The 15,527-nt window shown below is 37.5% G+C and overlaps 1 protein-coding gene across 10 annotated transcripts in view; it reads right to left on the bottom strand.

Moving 5' to 3' along the window:
- Positions 1–15,527, bottom strand: part of ENOX2 (ecto-NOX disulfide-thiol exchanger 2) — a 288,955-nt gene that overhangs the window by 149,058 nt on the left and 124,370 nt on the right. The gene's annotated exons all lie outside the window — the stretch shown is intronic.

Here is a 15,527-nt window from a genome sequence, read left to right as displayed (position 1 = left end):
TCAATGTTAAGTTGTTGTGATTTAAATTTAAAATAGACTATTACATCTGTAAGATGTTTGAAGTAATCCTCAGGGTAACCACAAAACAAAAACCTATAGTAGATACAAAGAAGAGAGAAGAATCAAAATGTAGTTTTAGCAAAAATCATTGATTCACAAAGAAAGTAAGAGAGGAAGGAACAAAGGAACCACAAAATAGCCAGAAAACAATTCAGTTCAGTTGCTCAGTTGTGTCCGACTCTTTGCAACTCCATAAACTACAGCACTCCAGGCTTCCCTGTCCATCACCAACTCCTGGAGTTTGCTCAAACCCATGTTCATCAATTGGTGATGCCATTCAACCATCTCATCCTCTGTTGTCCCCTTCTCCTCCTGCTCTCAAGCTTTCCCAGCATCGAAGTCTTTTCCAATGAGTCAGTTTTTTGCAACAGGTGGCCAAAATATTGGAGTTTCAGTTTCAGCATCAGTCCTTCCAATGAATATTCAGGACTGATTTCCTTTAGGATTGGACCACAGCCTTGTCTTACTCAATGAAACTATGAGCCATGCCATGTAGGGACACCCAATACGGACGGTTCATGGGGGAGAGTTCTGACAAAACGTGGTCAAGGGAACGGCAAACCACTTCAGTATTCTTGCCTTAAGAACCCCATGAACAGTAGTAAAATAAAAAAAATTAACAAGATGCAATAGTAGGTCCTTACCTACCAATAATCACTTTAAATGTAAATGCAGTAAATTATCTAATAAAAAGGCATAAACTGGCTGAATGGATTAAAAACCAAGAACCAGCTGTATGCTACCTACAAGAGACTTGTTTCAGCTTCTAGGAATCATATAGGTTCAGAGTGAAGGGATGAAAACAGATATTCCACATAATTGAACCCTAAAGAGAACAGAGGTAGCTATACTTATATCAGGTAAAATAGACTTTAAGTCAGAAACTGTGACAAGGGACAAAAAAATGTCATTATGTAATGATAAAGGAGTCAATTCATCAAGGTAATACAAAAATTGTAAATATATATATGCACTCAATATTGAAGCACTGAAGTACATTAAGCAAATACTAGTAGATTTGATTGGAGTAATAGACAGCCATACAATACTAGTAAGGGACTTCTCTACCACACTCTCAACAATGGATAGATCATACAGACAGAAAATCAACAAGGAAACACTGGATTTGAACTACACTTTAGGTCAAACGCCCCTAACAGATGTATATAGAACACTCCATCCAACAGCACCCAAATACAATCCTTTTCAAATGCACATGAAACATTCTCCAGGAGGGAACGTATGTCAAGTCACAAAACAAGTCTCCAGGCAAGAATACTAGAGTGGGTAGCCATTCCCTTCTCCAGGGAATCTTCTTGATCCAGGGATCAAATCTGGGTCTCCTGCATTGCAGGCAGATTCTTTACTATCTGAGCCACAAGGGAAGCCCCAAATTTTAAAAGACTAAACTCATACCAAGTATCTTTTCCAACCACAATGCTGTGAAAGTAGAAACCAATAACAGAAGAAAACCAAAAACAATTCACAAATATATCAAAACTAAACAACACACTTCCAAACAACCAATGAGTCAAAAATGAAATCAAAAGGGAAATGCAAAAATATTCTGAAATGAAGAAATATGGAAACACAACATACCAAAACTTGTGAGACGGAGTGAAAGCAGTACTAAGAGGAAAGTTTTATAGGTATACATGTCTACATTAAGAAAACAGGCCTCAAATAAACATCCTAAATCTACACTTCAAGAACTAGAAAAACAAGAACAAACTAAAATCAAAGTCAGCAGAAAGTAAGTAGATAGCAAGATCAGTGCAGAAATAAATGTAAAATAGAAAAACAATAGAGACGATCAATGAAACTAAGAGTAGGGTTTTTGAGAAGATAGACCAAATTGACAAACCTTCAGCTATAGTAAGTAAAAGTGAAAGTGAAGTTGCTCAGTCGTATCCGACTCTTTGTGACCCCATGGACTGTAGCCCACGAGGATCCTCCATCCATGGAATTTTCTAGGCAAGAGTACTAGAGAGGGTTGCCATTTCTTTCTCCAGATGATCTTCCCCACCCAGGGATCGAACACGGGTCTCCCGCATTGAAAGCAGATGCTTTTACCATCTGAGCCATGAGGACTCAAATAAATAAAGATAATGAAAGACGAGGCATTACAAGTGATACCACAGAAATATAAAGGATCGTAAGAGACTATTATGAACAGTTAAATGCCAGCAAATTGGACAACTTATAAGAAATGAATAAATTCCTGGAAATGTACAACCTACTAAGACTGAATCATGAAGTAATAGAAAATCAGAACAGACCAGTAACAAATATGGGGATTGAATCAGTAATCAAAAACTCTCCACAAAGAAAAGTCCAAGACTAGATGGCTTCACAGGTGAATTCTACCAAACATTTATATAAGAATTAATGCTAATTATTCTCAAATTCTTCCAAAAAGTAGAATAAGAGGGAACACTTCCAGATTCATTTTAAAAGGTTAGCATTACCCTGATACCAAAGCTTGATAAAGATAGTACAAGAAAAGAAAACTACAGGCAAATATTCCTGGTGAATGTAGATGCAAAAATTCTCAACAAAATACTAGCAAACTGAATTCAACAGCACATTAAAGGGATCATGCACCATGACCATGGGATATTTATCTCTAGGATGCAATGATGGTTCAATATATACTAATAAAAAATGTGATACACCACATTAATAGAATGAAAGACAAAAACCACATGATCATCTCAACAGATACAGAAACCACATTTAACAAACCCCAACATCTTTCATTATAAAAACTCTCAAAAATTGGGTATAAAAGGAACATACTTCAACATAATAGAAGTCATATATGACAAGCCCACAGCTTGATCACATACTTAACAGTGAAAGGCTGAAAGCTTTCCCTCTAAGTCCAGGAAGAGGACAATGATGTCTAGTCTCACCGCTCCTATTCAACATACTACTAGAAGTCCGAGCCAGGGCAAATAGGAAAAAAAGGCATCCAAATCAGAAAGGAAGAAATAAAACTGTCTCTATTTGTTTATGACATAAACTTATATATAGAAAATCCTAAAAATTCCACCAAAACACTGTTAGAACTAATATATGAATTTAGTAAAGTTGCAGGATACAAAATCAACACACAAAAATCAGTTGTATTTCTATAAAATAATGATGAAATATTTGAAAAAAGAAATAAATAAAACCATCCTATTTATAATAGCATCAAAAGTAAGAAAATACTTAGGAATAAACTGAACCAATGAAATGAAAGATCTAGCTACCAAAAAAAATCTGTAAGACTGTGGGAAAGAAATTGAAGAAAACACAAATGGAAAGCTACCCTCTGTGCATGGATTATAAGAGTTAATATTTTTTTAAATGTTCAGACTTCCTAAAGCCACTTATAGATTCAATGCAATCCCTAGCAATATTTCAGTGACATTTTTAATAGAAATAGAAAAAACAACCATAAAATTCGTATAGAAGCACCATAGAACTCGAATAACCAAAGCAATCCTGAGAAAGAAGAACAAAGCTAGAGGCATTACACTTCTTGATTTTAAACTATATTAGAAAGCTATAGTAATCAAAACAGCATGGTGTTGACATAAAAGCAGATACATAGACTAACGGAACAGAATCTAGAACTCAGAAATATATCCCTGCATCTATGGTCAACTAAGGTTTGACAAAGTAGCCAATAATATTCAATGAGGAAAGAATAGTCTCTTCAGTAAGTGGTGTTGGGGAAACTGGACATGCAAAAAATGAAACTCGATCCCTATCTTACATCTTTCACAAAATTAACTTAAAATGGATTAAAAACTGAAATTCATGACCTGAAACTATTAAAGTACTAGACAAAAATATAGGAAAAGCAAGGATGATTCAACACCAGAAAATCAACCAATGTAACTTGCCACATCAATAGACTGAAGGAGAAAAACCACACAATTATTATAACAGAACCAGAAAAAGCACTGGTAAAATGTAATAACTACATGTGATTGAAAATAAGAATTCTTAAAAATTAAAAAAGATAAAATATAGGGAAATAACCCCTTAACATTGGTCTTGGTCACAAATTTTTGGTTATGACACCAAAAGCATAAACAACAAAGGCAAAAATAAATGAGATTGCATCAAACTAGAAATCTTCTGCACAGAAAAAGAAACAATCAGCAAAATGAAACAGACAACCTACAGAATGCGAGAAACTACTTGGAAACCATCGACAAACATGTTAATAATTTCTCATTGAAAGATTTTTATCACGCCTGCTTTGAAATCTTTATCAGATAATTCTAACATCTCTGTTATCTCAGTGCTTGCATTTATTGATAGTGATTTTTCATTCAGTTTGAAATCTGCATGTTTCTTGGTATGAGTGACTTTTAATTGAAACTTATAAATTTTGCATATTATGTTATGAGACTTTGGATCTTATTTAAACTTTCTGTTTTAGTGGGCATTGTTTAACATCATTCTAGCAGAGGTAAGGAGGTATTGCCTCATTACTGCCAGGAAGTAGAAGACCAGGTTCCCCATTTAGCCTTCATTGACATCTGAGGGAGATGGTCTCACATTATTGATGGGCAGGGGTCTGAGTTCCAACTTCCCATGTAGTCTCCACTGACACCTGCTGGGGTGACCTTGTTACTCCTGGGTGATGGTGACAGTCATGAATCTCCATCACCTCCTCTGATGCCACAACAGTGAGGAGGAGCATTCTTTTAACTTTCAATTGTCAGAAAGGAGTAGAAGTCCAAGCTTTCCAGATGGTCTACTGTAAAAAAAGTTGAGGCGGGGGGGAATAGTCTACTGCTGGCCAGTGGTAATGAAAATTACAGCTAGGTACCTTGTCTTTGCTGACACTATCCTGGCAGGAGTCCCTGGCAAAGGTATTGGAGTGCCTCATTAGAGCCTTGTGGCAGATGGAAATCTAGGTTCCCCTCTTGGCTGGGAGTGGGTGGGAATAGGGCCACAGTTTTTTCTGTGCTGCTTGGCTGGAGTAGAGCACTTAGCTATATTATCTATAAGTTTTCCATCTTACTAGACTGCTCTTTCCTGGTCCTTTGGCTAGAGAGAGCAGGTTTTTGTTTGGACTTTTCTGGGTCTATACCCATTGGTATTTATGGGTTGCCAAGTGTGAGATATATGAGGTAAAAAGAAAACCCATGGAACTCACCACCAGTCACTCTTCAGGTCTCAAGGTCCCTAGACAGTCTGCCTTCTCCTCTGTGCTTTTAAGTCTTATTATTAATTTTTAATATATAATATCTAGAGTTTTTAGTTGTACTTAGAGGGAGGAATAGGGAAACTGTCTAGTCCATCTTCCTGGAAGTAAAAGTCCCCCTCTTTGTCTTTAATTTTAAAATGCTCATACTTGAAGGGACAAGAATAGCTTAATATCTTCACTTCGTCCAAGGAAATGAAGACAGAGAAGATAAGTAACTTGCTAAGGTCAAATAATGATATGAAGGCAAAAGTTTAGATTAAATTCCAGGTCTTCTGGCTTCTATTTCTGTATTTTCCCCCCTCTACTAGCCTGTCTTTCTTACCCTTACCATTTTCTTTCATACAATTTCACCTTCTGCTAGTCCTTCCATTTTCCTTTTCCTGCACTAAACTTTCCACCTAAAAGACACACTGAGATCAGACAGCCACCTCCAAGTCATTTTTATTCCCAATGCTACATTAAAAACTTGTTCTCCTAAGAAGTTACAGTTCAGCTCTTTTGATAGTGGGAAAAGAGGAATGTTTGTGGCAGGGAATAAAGAGAAGGTACTATATAAAGTCTAATAAATAAGTAATCATAGCTAACAGACTTACAGATCCAAGCTAAGAGCACAATTTTTTTTCCTAACTACCCATTCATCACATACTATAATCTTCTAGCAGACTGCCCTAATTCAGTACCATCTGCTGCTATTATATTAAATGACTATTATGATTTTGAGTACCAAAGTCATAATATGCAGAGGTTAAAGCTTTTGGTATTGGTAACACCCTAGAAGTACATGTGTAAAGTACTTTGATAATTAGAAAAAAAAATAATTCAATGAAAGAGGTCTAATGGATTTATAAAAGGTTGAAAACTCAGGAACTATTACATTTTGAACCTCGTTCTCTCAGTCATTTGGAGAGACCTCATGTAAAGTAATATTTCTAATTATTAATCCTCAGGCACAACATGAAAATTATGACTGCTTGACAGGAGATAAAATGAAGAGGGGTTGGAAGAAGAAATGTTAGCAATGACAACTGCCATTTACCTTGTGTTATTTTGTACCAAAAGCACAGGGCTAAGTACTTTATTTTATGTGTGTTTATTTGAGACTCTCAGGTGCATACAGTTGGATTAATCATGATACTTAGTCCATGATATACTTTCAGCACTGTTCCCTGAGTTATTTAGTTATTTTTAATAATGTAACAAGTACTTGCAAACCCACAGCCCCCAAACAAAAACTAAGACCTTGACAATAATCTCCATCTAACTATAAGGATTCCTTTATCCCCAGCTTACATGCTCCCTCACCCTATGTCTAAGCCAGTTCAGTTCAGTTCAGTCTCTGAGTCGCGTCTGACTCTTTGCAACCCCATGAACTGCAGCACACCAGGCCTCCCCGTCCATCACCAACTCCCAGAGTTTACCCAAACTCATGTCCATTGAGTCGGTGATGCCATCCAACCATCTCATCCTCTGTCGTCCCCTTCATCTCCTGCCCTCAATCTTTCCTAGCATCAGGGTCTTTTCAAATGAGTCAGCTCTTCATATCAGGTGGCCAAAGTATTGGAGTTGCAGCTTCAGGTAGCCATTATTGTGAATCCTGCATTCATTATCTCTTTGCCTTCTAAAATTAGTTTTATTATATGTACATGTAACATAAAACTTAAAATTTTTATACTTTATAATATATAATATGGTCTATATGATATTTTAGGGTTTGCTTTTTTATCCATTATCATATTGCTAAGATTAGTCCATATTTTTTGTGTGGCCATAGTTCATTTGTTCTGAATATTGCATAATATTCTACTGTATGAATATACCATAGTTTATTAATCTATTATTTTTTTTTTTAGTTCTACCACTTTATTGCTACCAACCCATCTCCCTCCATCCTCATGCACACATGCTCAGTCATATAATCCCATGGACTACAGCCCGCCAGGCTCATCTGTCCATGGACTTTTCCAGGCAAGAATACTGGAGTGGGTTGCCATTTCCTTCTCCATATTAATCTATTATTAATAGTGATGAAATTTAGGTTGTTTCTAGATTTTTGTATTGTGAACTATGTCATTATAAACATAGCTGTGTCTCTTGTTATACATAAGTAAGGTTCTCTTAGATATATATCTAAGGAGTAGAATTTTGGGGTAATAGGGTATATGAATGTTCAACTTCAGGAGATAATGTCAACATGTAACCCAAAGTGCTTGCAGAAATTTATATATGTATATATATAGACACGTATATATGTATATATATTCCTACTTGTAATATATAAAAAATGCGACTGCATCTTCTCTAATACTTGCTTTTCTCAGAACTCCTCATCTGAATCACAGAATAAGAAAACAATCTCCTCAATTTTCTCAAGGACAGTACATAAATTGTACCCCTCTAGATACAAAGGAGAGGAGTTAATTCTTTACATACAATGGATACTTTAGGGCATTAGTCCTTTATTCTCTTCAGGAACCATAGATGAGAAAGGTTCCTTGGTATTATCACCTTTTACATTTTTGCCAACCAATTGGATATAAAATGGTATCTTTTTGTGAGTTGATTTTCCTTTTCCTAGTTAATATGATATAGAATCTCCTCATAAGTAACTTGGACTTCTGCACTGCAATTTTTTGTGAAAAAAAAAGAACATGTGTTTGTCCATTTTTCTATGGGACTACTGGTGCTTTCTTAATTTTTATAGCTCCTTTATATATTGTTGATAGTATTTCTTTGTTAGTTGTGTTTTGTGAATATTTTCTCCCAGTTTGTAACCTGTCTTACTTCACGCTTTAAGGCATATTGTTTTTGAGCCTTTCTCTATTCCAAAGTTCGGAAGATATTCACTGGCATTTTCTACTAGGAGTTTAAAATTTTGTTTTTGAAATTTATACTCAATTAATCCTGTAAATTGTATAAGATTTATTTTCATCTTTTTCCACATGAATAACTATTTCCCAGCTTCATTTATTAAACAGTCTCTACATTTCCCACTGAATTGGCATGCTTCTTCTTTTATATATCAGAACTCCATACATACACGGTTTTATTTCTGAGTTCTCTATTTGTAAAAATTTTAGATTCCTTATTCCATGCAGTCACCACAATAAGCAATTTAATATCAATGATATCACATAATCCACAAAGTCAACCTATGAGGTAGGTAATCTTTTCTCTGTTTTACAGATTAAGGGAACTATGGCTTAGAGAACTTAGTTACTTGTTCAAAATCACAGACTAGTTTATGGCAGCTCTAAGCCCAAGAATTCAGAGCCCACGGTTTTAAGCAGTAATCGATACTGGCTCTTGCCCTCCAATCTCATAAGGATGTTGTGAAATTCAGTAAATATCACAGACAGAGAATTATATATTTAGCTCTGTGCTAGCTACTTAGTGGTTTGAGGTAGGGTTCAGGGTAGTGTTGTAAAGGAAAGACTAGATCTAGATGATCTATAAGGTGACCCCTCTTTCACCTCTCCCATTCATTCTTCCCAGTACCTCACTGCGTGCTCTGATTCTTTCCTTATTCCCAACTAAGCGTTCAGTATAACAGTGGATGTCCCCTGCAGAAGTCGTTTGGCCCTTCTGGAGATGCCCAGGGTCACAAATTCTTGTCTTGGAAGAAAACTTACCCAGAGTGGTCAAAGAAATTTGAAAGACTTGAGCACCTGTTCCATAGGAAAGGAGATAGTATTACTGGGCTGCAGCTAACTTGCAAAAATAACTCCTGAGCTCTCCTGGAAGCAAAGGCACCCTGATCCTTTCAAAGAACAGTTGTGAGAAATGGTGTGAGTATGAAGGTTGTGGGTAGGGCAGGGTGCATAGAGATGAAATTCAAAATCACAGGGCTGTCCTTGAAGTTCTGATGCTTTAGAACTTCCCCACTGGGTTGAAAGTTCAAGGTTTAGATGGAGGTGAGAGGATAGGTTAGAGAAGGTAAAAAATGATCAGTCTGACATCCATAGTCAGTTTTTAAGCAACCTATGCTCTTAAGAAACTTTTAAATTGCACACACAAACGAAAATGTACCCTCAGCATGAAGCTCCATGAAGTATAATTATCAGAGCAAATGTTTACTGAATTAATTTAAAAAGTACAATACCAAACCCTATTTCATAATCGAGGGGAAGCATTTTCTTCTCAAGCCATGTTCAGTGTGCAATAGGAAGCCAATTATCACCCCTGAACACTTATCAGTGAAAAATGTGTCATTCCTTAGGACATTTAGAGCTTAAGCGGGCTTAAGGCCCCCATCTCATTGTTTTCGCTTATTGCTACTACCATCTAAATACCTATCAATCTAAACCAAGATTATTTTTACCATTTCATAGCCTAAAGGTGTCGATGACACTTGGAAAAAGCAAATTTTTGGCAAGATACAAGCATATTTTTTGCTTCCTTGAATGCTCATACCAGCTTTCTCTGAAAAGAAAGTATAATAATGGGGCTCCTGAGAGGAAAACACAGGAAACAGGCACTGTCACTGAGTAAATGAGGGTGAATTCAATTTTATCGCTTTTAAGCAAGCTCAGTAACTCTAACTAAAAACTAACCAACACAGTCCCTTTAGAATTCCTAGAGATGTGTATTTCATCAATGCAATAGAATACATTCTATTTACCAGACTGTAGGCACCTTGTGGGTGAGAGCCTTATTCACCTTTCATCTTTCTGTTTCTGTTGGAAATCAGCATTTTCATCTACCCTTCCATTCAATATCACCTGACACACAGTAGGCATCCATTAAATATTTGCTGAATAAATATACTAGCATATCATTTGTTTGTAATTGTTAATTGCTGAGAATGTGTTTAAACTGGCTATATAAATAGGCTAAATTCTATCCTGACATTTCCAAAATTTTGATTATCAAAACTTTCTATTTCTTAGATACAGCAAATTTTTATAGACCTAAAGAATATGGACAGGAGTTTAAGAGATCTTTTCATGCGCCAGAAGAAGTTCCATTTCCCTTTATAGACACCAGACAGAATTTTTCCAGACCTCCTTCTGTGTAACCAAACACTTTCAAGTAGCAACCAAACATTCCAAAGTGCCTAAGCTGTCTGAGTGCCATAGCAGAAGACAGCTGGGACACGAAGCTGAGAATGACCAGTGTTTACACCATATTCACATTCCCTTTAGTGCATACCAGATTCCACAGCTTAAAGACAGGTGTGTCCTGCTACCCTATTTTTTCCTTCAAAGAGCACCTGGATCTTGTCTGGAAAACAGATCAAGAACTGCATTGCCAACAACTATAGGTGAGATGACTGAGTTTTCTGCCTCTATAATTGAGAAAGCATGATTTGAAATATGCACCTGTAGTTTTGAGGACAATGGAATTAAAACATGTAACAGTGGGGCTGCTCTAAAAAATCCAAAATGTGTGGTTTTTCCATACTTGCAGGAATGATAAGAGAATCCACAAGAGGGATATAACTAAAAAATAGATTTAATGTGAATGAACACAACATAAGTAGTGTTAAAATAGATGGGGAAATATTCAGAACATATTTAACAGAAAAAGATTAATTTCCATGACATAAAAAGAACCCTTACACATCCAAAAAGATAAATAACCATAGAAAAATGAGCAGAGGATATCACAAGTGATATACACAAGAAACACAAAGGATTAGAAATATTTAAAAAAGAATCTCAAACTCACTATTTGTTAGAGAAATGCAAGTTAAAGCAATAAAGAGCTACAATTCATTGCTTGTCTAATGGGCAAAAAGTCAAACGTTTAAAGATACTGTGTGTCAGCAAGAAGACAGAGAATGACCCCCTCAACACTGGATGCAGCAGCGGATGTGTTGACTTGATGAGGCCTTTGTAGAAGCTATCAAATGCACAAAGCCCATAACACTTCAATTCTGCAATCCAGTTTCTTAGACTTTAGAGTAACACGTGCTCATATGTAGAAACGAGCATGCTCATGGATATCTTTGCAGCCTTTTCGTGGTAGCCAAAAGATAGGAATAATCTAAATATCTATGAACAAGAGGATCCCAGTAGTAAATTTCCCAATCTCTAACACGGTCCACCAGGCAGTATTACAAAGAGAGAGCACAAGTCAGGGCAGAAATTATCCTTGGTGGGGAAGTAAGTGATTTCGAAAGGGCACCAGGGCCTTCTGGGGTGTCAGAAATGGTCTGTGCTTTGTCTTAGGTGCTGGTTACATAAGTGTGCTTTTGTGGAAGTTCATTGGTATACACGAATGATTTTGTATTTTTATGCATGTCAATAAAATGTTTTTTTAAAAAATTAACAAACTAAAAAACAGATTTGAGAGACCCTGTGCTTTAGCGGGAAGAGTACTATACTAGGAAGAAGGAGTTCTGAGCCCCAGCTCCTTTCTGCCCAAACGAATTTAGGACTTTGGGCAAGTCATTTAGGCTAAATGGCAGAGCTTCCCAGGTGGCACAGTGGTAAAGAATCCACCTGCCAATGCAGGAGATGTGGGTTCAATCCCTGAGTTGGGAAGATCCCCTGGAGAAGGGAATGGCGACCCACTCCAGTATTCTTGCCTTTGAAATCCCAAGGACAGAGGAACCTAGTGAGCTATAGGCCATAGGGTTGCAAAGAGTCAGACAAAGCTGAGCACACACAAGCATCTGTCAAGGTGGGGTTAATTATATTCTGCAGAAAGATAAAGAACTGGGCCCAATGATTTCCATCTCTTTTTCATTTCTAGGTTTTATGGCTTTTTGAGCCCTAACAGTTCAGGATGATTTACCTCCATTAAGTTTCTTTTATCTATCCCCTGTTCTGTATTCCTACTCCCATAACACGGATTCAGGCCCATAGTTCACTTCCCTGGGATGATTCAAAAGTCTTCAAACTTGCCTCTCTGGTTCTGCCCCCTTTAAAATCTATAATAAAAACACTTTGGTTAGAGTATCTTTTGAAATAACAGCTCAAATCACGTCATTGCCTTCTTCAGAAACCTTAGAAACCAGGGCACGGGACTCATCGGAAAATCTGGGTTTGAATAGCTTGCTGGCTGTCTCATCTTGGGCAAGCCATTGAGCCTCTGAATCTCCATTACCTCATCTGTAAACGAGACTAGTTCTGGGACCTGCTTCCATTACTATATGTTCCATGTACAAAGAACAGACTTTTACTGAAGTGTCGAGTCCCAAGTCACGCTTAACATTGTCTGCTAGGGGCCCAGAGTAAAGGCAGAGAATCAAGTTTCTTGGCTGCCTTTACAGAACATGTCTCAGCAGTCAGAGCTTCAACACAGAACTCTACAACTGACTGGCTGTTTGACAGGAGAACAAAACATGAAAGGCACCTCCCTCCCTGTAGGCTATGCCACAGAGACAGGGCACCACAGAGCAAAGGACAAGTCTTAACTGACGGAGAGCCCAGCCTGGAAGATCTATAGACCTCTCTGAACACACCTGACGTTGCTTTAAAAACTGTTTAACAGAGACCTGGCACAAAATCAAAAGAAGCTAAAATCTTGTGGTTACCCTGCTGAGATAATTTAGGATGCATTAGTCAATGTTTCTCAGGCTGTTCATCCTAGATCAGGGTAATTATGGAGAGGAATAAAAAAAAAAGGCCAGATTAGAAAACAGCTTGCCAGCAGAACCGCTATATTTGTATGGAATGATATTTAAATCAGCATCTGACAACAGTACGTAGTTATGACTCGTTGCCTGCTCAGACTTCATGCCAAGTTCTGAAGCAAATTCAGCACTTGGCATTCATTTCAGAGGGAAAGCCTTGTTCCTTGTTACACAAGCCTCTTAAAATCTCTATCTTGACAGATACAAAGGCCACTCATGCTGGGGATGCCCCTCACATTAGATGACTTGCATGATCTCCAGAAACTAATTTTGGGGAAAGAAGACACATTCTTAATTTGTTCTTCCCAGGGAACTCAACCAAGCATCTTCTGAAATTTTGCCCCCGTCCCTACAAAGCTCCTTTGATTGGCCAGAGGAATGAAGTTAAACTTCATTAACCTTACCCTGCTCTGAAATAAAATTCCATGAAAATGCCTTTACTCTTCATCCAATTATGCACTTGCACTCAACTTCTTCCTGGCTTAGTGCCCAACATATAATAGCCATTTAGTAAATGTTTGCTCTTATTTACTGAGTATTCACTATAAGCAGTCAGTCTTTGATAGCACTCAGCATAATTACAAATAATTATTTGTGTAATTATTTGCTTAATGAGTGTCTTCCTTACTAGATGGTGAACATCACAAGGCCAGGGTTGGAATTTGTCTTATTTACAGCTGTACTCTTAATACCTACCATGATGGTTCACACTTAAGACTCAATAAATATTCATTGAACAAAAGAACACCATGCACTAAGCACTGTTTCGTCACCTTGTCATTTAATCCCCAAACAACCTGTACACTTCGTATTAAGACTTCTATTTTATAGGTGAAGAAACTGAGGCCTAAAGAGCTTCAATAATTTGCCTAATGTCAGAGCCAGGGTTCTGAGCATGTACTCTTAACCACGATTGTATCCTGCTTCCCTCTTTTTATGTACTGTTCTACATATGCAGATGACACCACCATTATGGCAGAAAGTGAAGAAGAACTAAAGAGCCTCTTGATGAAAGTGAAAGAGGAGAGTGAAAAAGTTGGCTTAAAGCTCAACATTCAGAAAACTAAGATCTCAACATTCAGAAAACTAAGATCATGGCATCCGGTCCCATCACTTCATGGCAAATAGATGGGGAAACAGTGGAAACAGTGGCTGACTTTATTTTTCTGGGCTCCAAAATCACTGCAGATGGTGACTGCAGCCATGAAATAAAAACATGCTTGCTGCTTGGAAGAAAAGTTATGACCAACCTAGACAGCATATTAAAAAGCAGAGACATTACTTGGCCAACAAAGGTCCGTCTAGTCAAGGCTATGGTTTTTCCAGTGGTCAAGTATGGATGTGAGAGTTGGACTGTGAAGAAAGCTGAGCGCTGAAGAATTGATGCTTTTGAACTGTGGTGTTGGAGAAGACTCTTGAGAGTCCCTTGGACTGCAAAGAGATCCAACCAGTCAATCCTAAAGGAGATAAGGCCTGGGTGTTCATTGGAAGGACTGATGTTGAAGTTGAAACTCCAATACTTTGGCCACCTGATGCGAAGAGCTGACTCACTGGAAAAGACCCTGATGCTGGGAAAGATTGAGGGCAGGAGGAGAAGAGGACGACAGAGGATAAGATGGTTGGATGGCATCACCGACTCAATGGACATGGGTCTGGGTGGACTCCGGGAGTTGGTGATGGACAGGGAGGCCTGGCATGCTGCGGTTCATGGGGTTGCAAAGAGTCGGACACGACTGAGCGACTGAACTGAACTGAACTACTATATAGTAACTGTAGCCTGAAAAAGTTTTATAAGTTTTCTAAGCCTCAGTTTTCTTATCTATAAACAAAGGAGAAAATGGTATCTATTTTACAGATTTGTTATGAAGTTTGCTTGAATTTATATATGTAAAACACTTGGTTATAGAGGTTGGCATACAATCAATATTTAATAAAAGCTGCTGCTCCTGTATTATTGTTATTGAATCAAATATGCAGAAGAAAGGGACTGGAGCTAGGGAATGCCACTTGCTGAAACCTGTCTCTCCTGTAAAATAGCACATTCCATTTGAGCAGTTGGACACATCTAATGGTTTTCTGTGTCACTCTCATCAACCCTCACTTACCATGTCCCATAAAACAGCTTGCACATGAAAGCTGCTTTTGCTTAAAACTCAAATGTAGGAGAAGCAAAATTTTTTAAAGTTAATTCTATTACACAAGCAATTGCTCAATGGAAATACCACAGCCTGCATGGTTTAAATTAAATAGCTCCCATTATCAAGAAAATTGAGGTAGGAAAACAAAATCAAGACTGTCTCCCAATGCTTTTGAGGAAATTTCATCATCATGGACTTTTATTTCAATAGGTAGTAAAATGGATATCAGGAAATGGAGCAGAGAAAAAGAAAACAGCAAATTAGGCAGTCACTTCTTTCTGTGTTGAAATACCTAGCATGGTCAACACACACACAACTACTTTGTCACCTTCTGGTATACTGCTTCACTGTCACTTCAGTTCTTGACAGAAGATGTTAGACATACTTTATCATAGAATACAGTATCCATGGTTTTGCTTTCTTCTGCGGTTTTAGTTACCCAGGGTCAACTTTGGTCCAAAAATATTCAATGGAACATTCCAGAAATTAACAATCCATAAGTTTTAAGTGGCATGCTGTTCTGAGTAGTGTGATG

The sequence above is a fragment of the Muntiacus reevesi genome, chromosome X (genome assembly GCF_963930625.1).
Source record: "Muntiacus reevesi chromosome X, mMunRee1.1, whole genome shotgun sequence".
NCBI classification, from domain to species: domain Eukaryota; kingdom Metazoa; phylum Chordata; class Mammalia; order Artiodactyla; family Cervidae; genus Muntiacus; species Muntiacus reevesi.
This window is presented reverse-complemented; position numbering and strand designations above follow the sequence as displayed.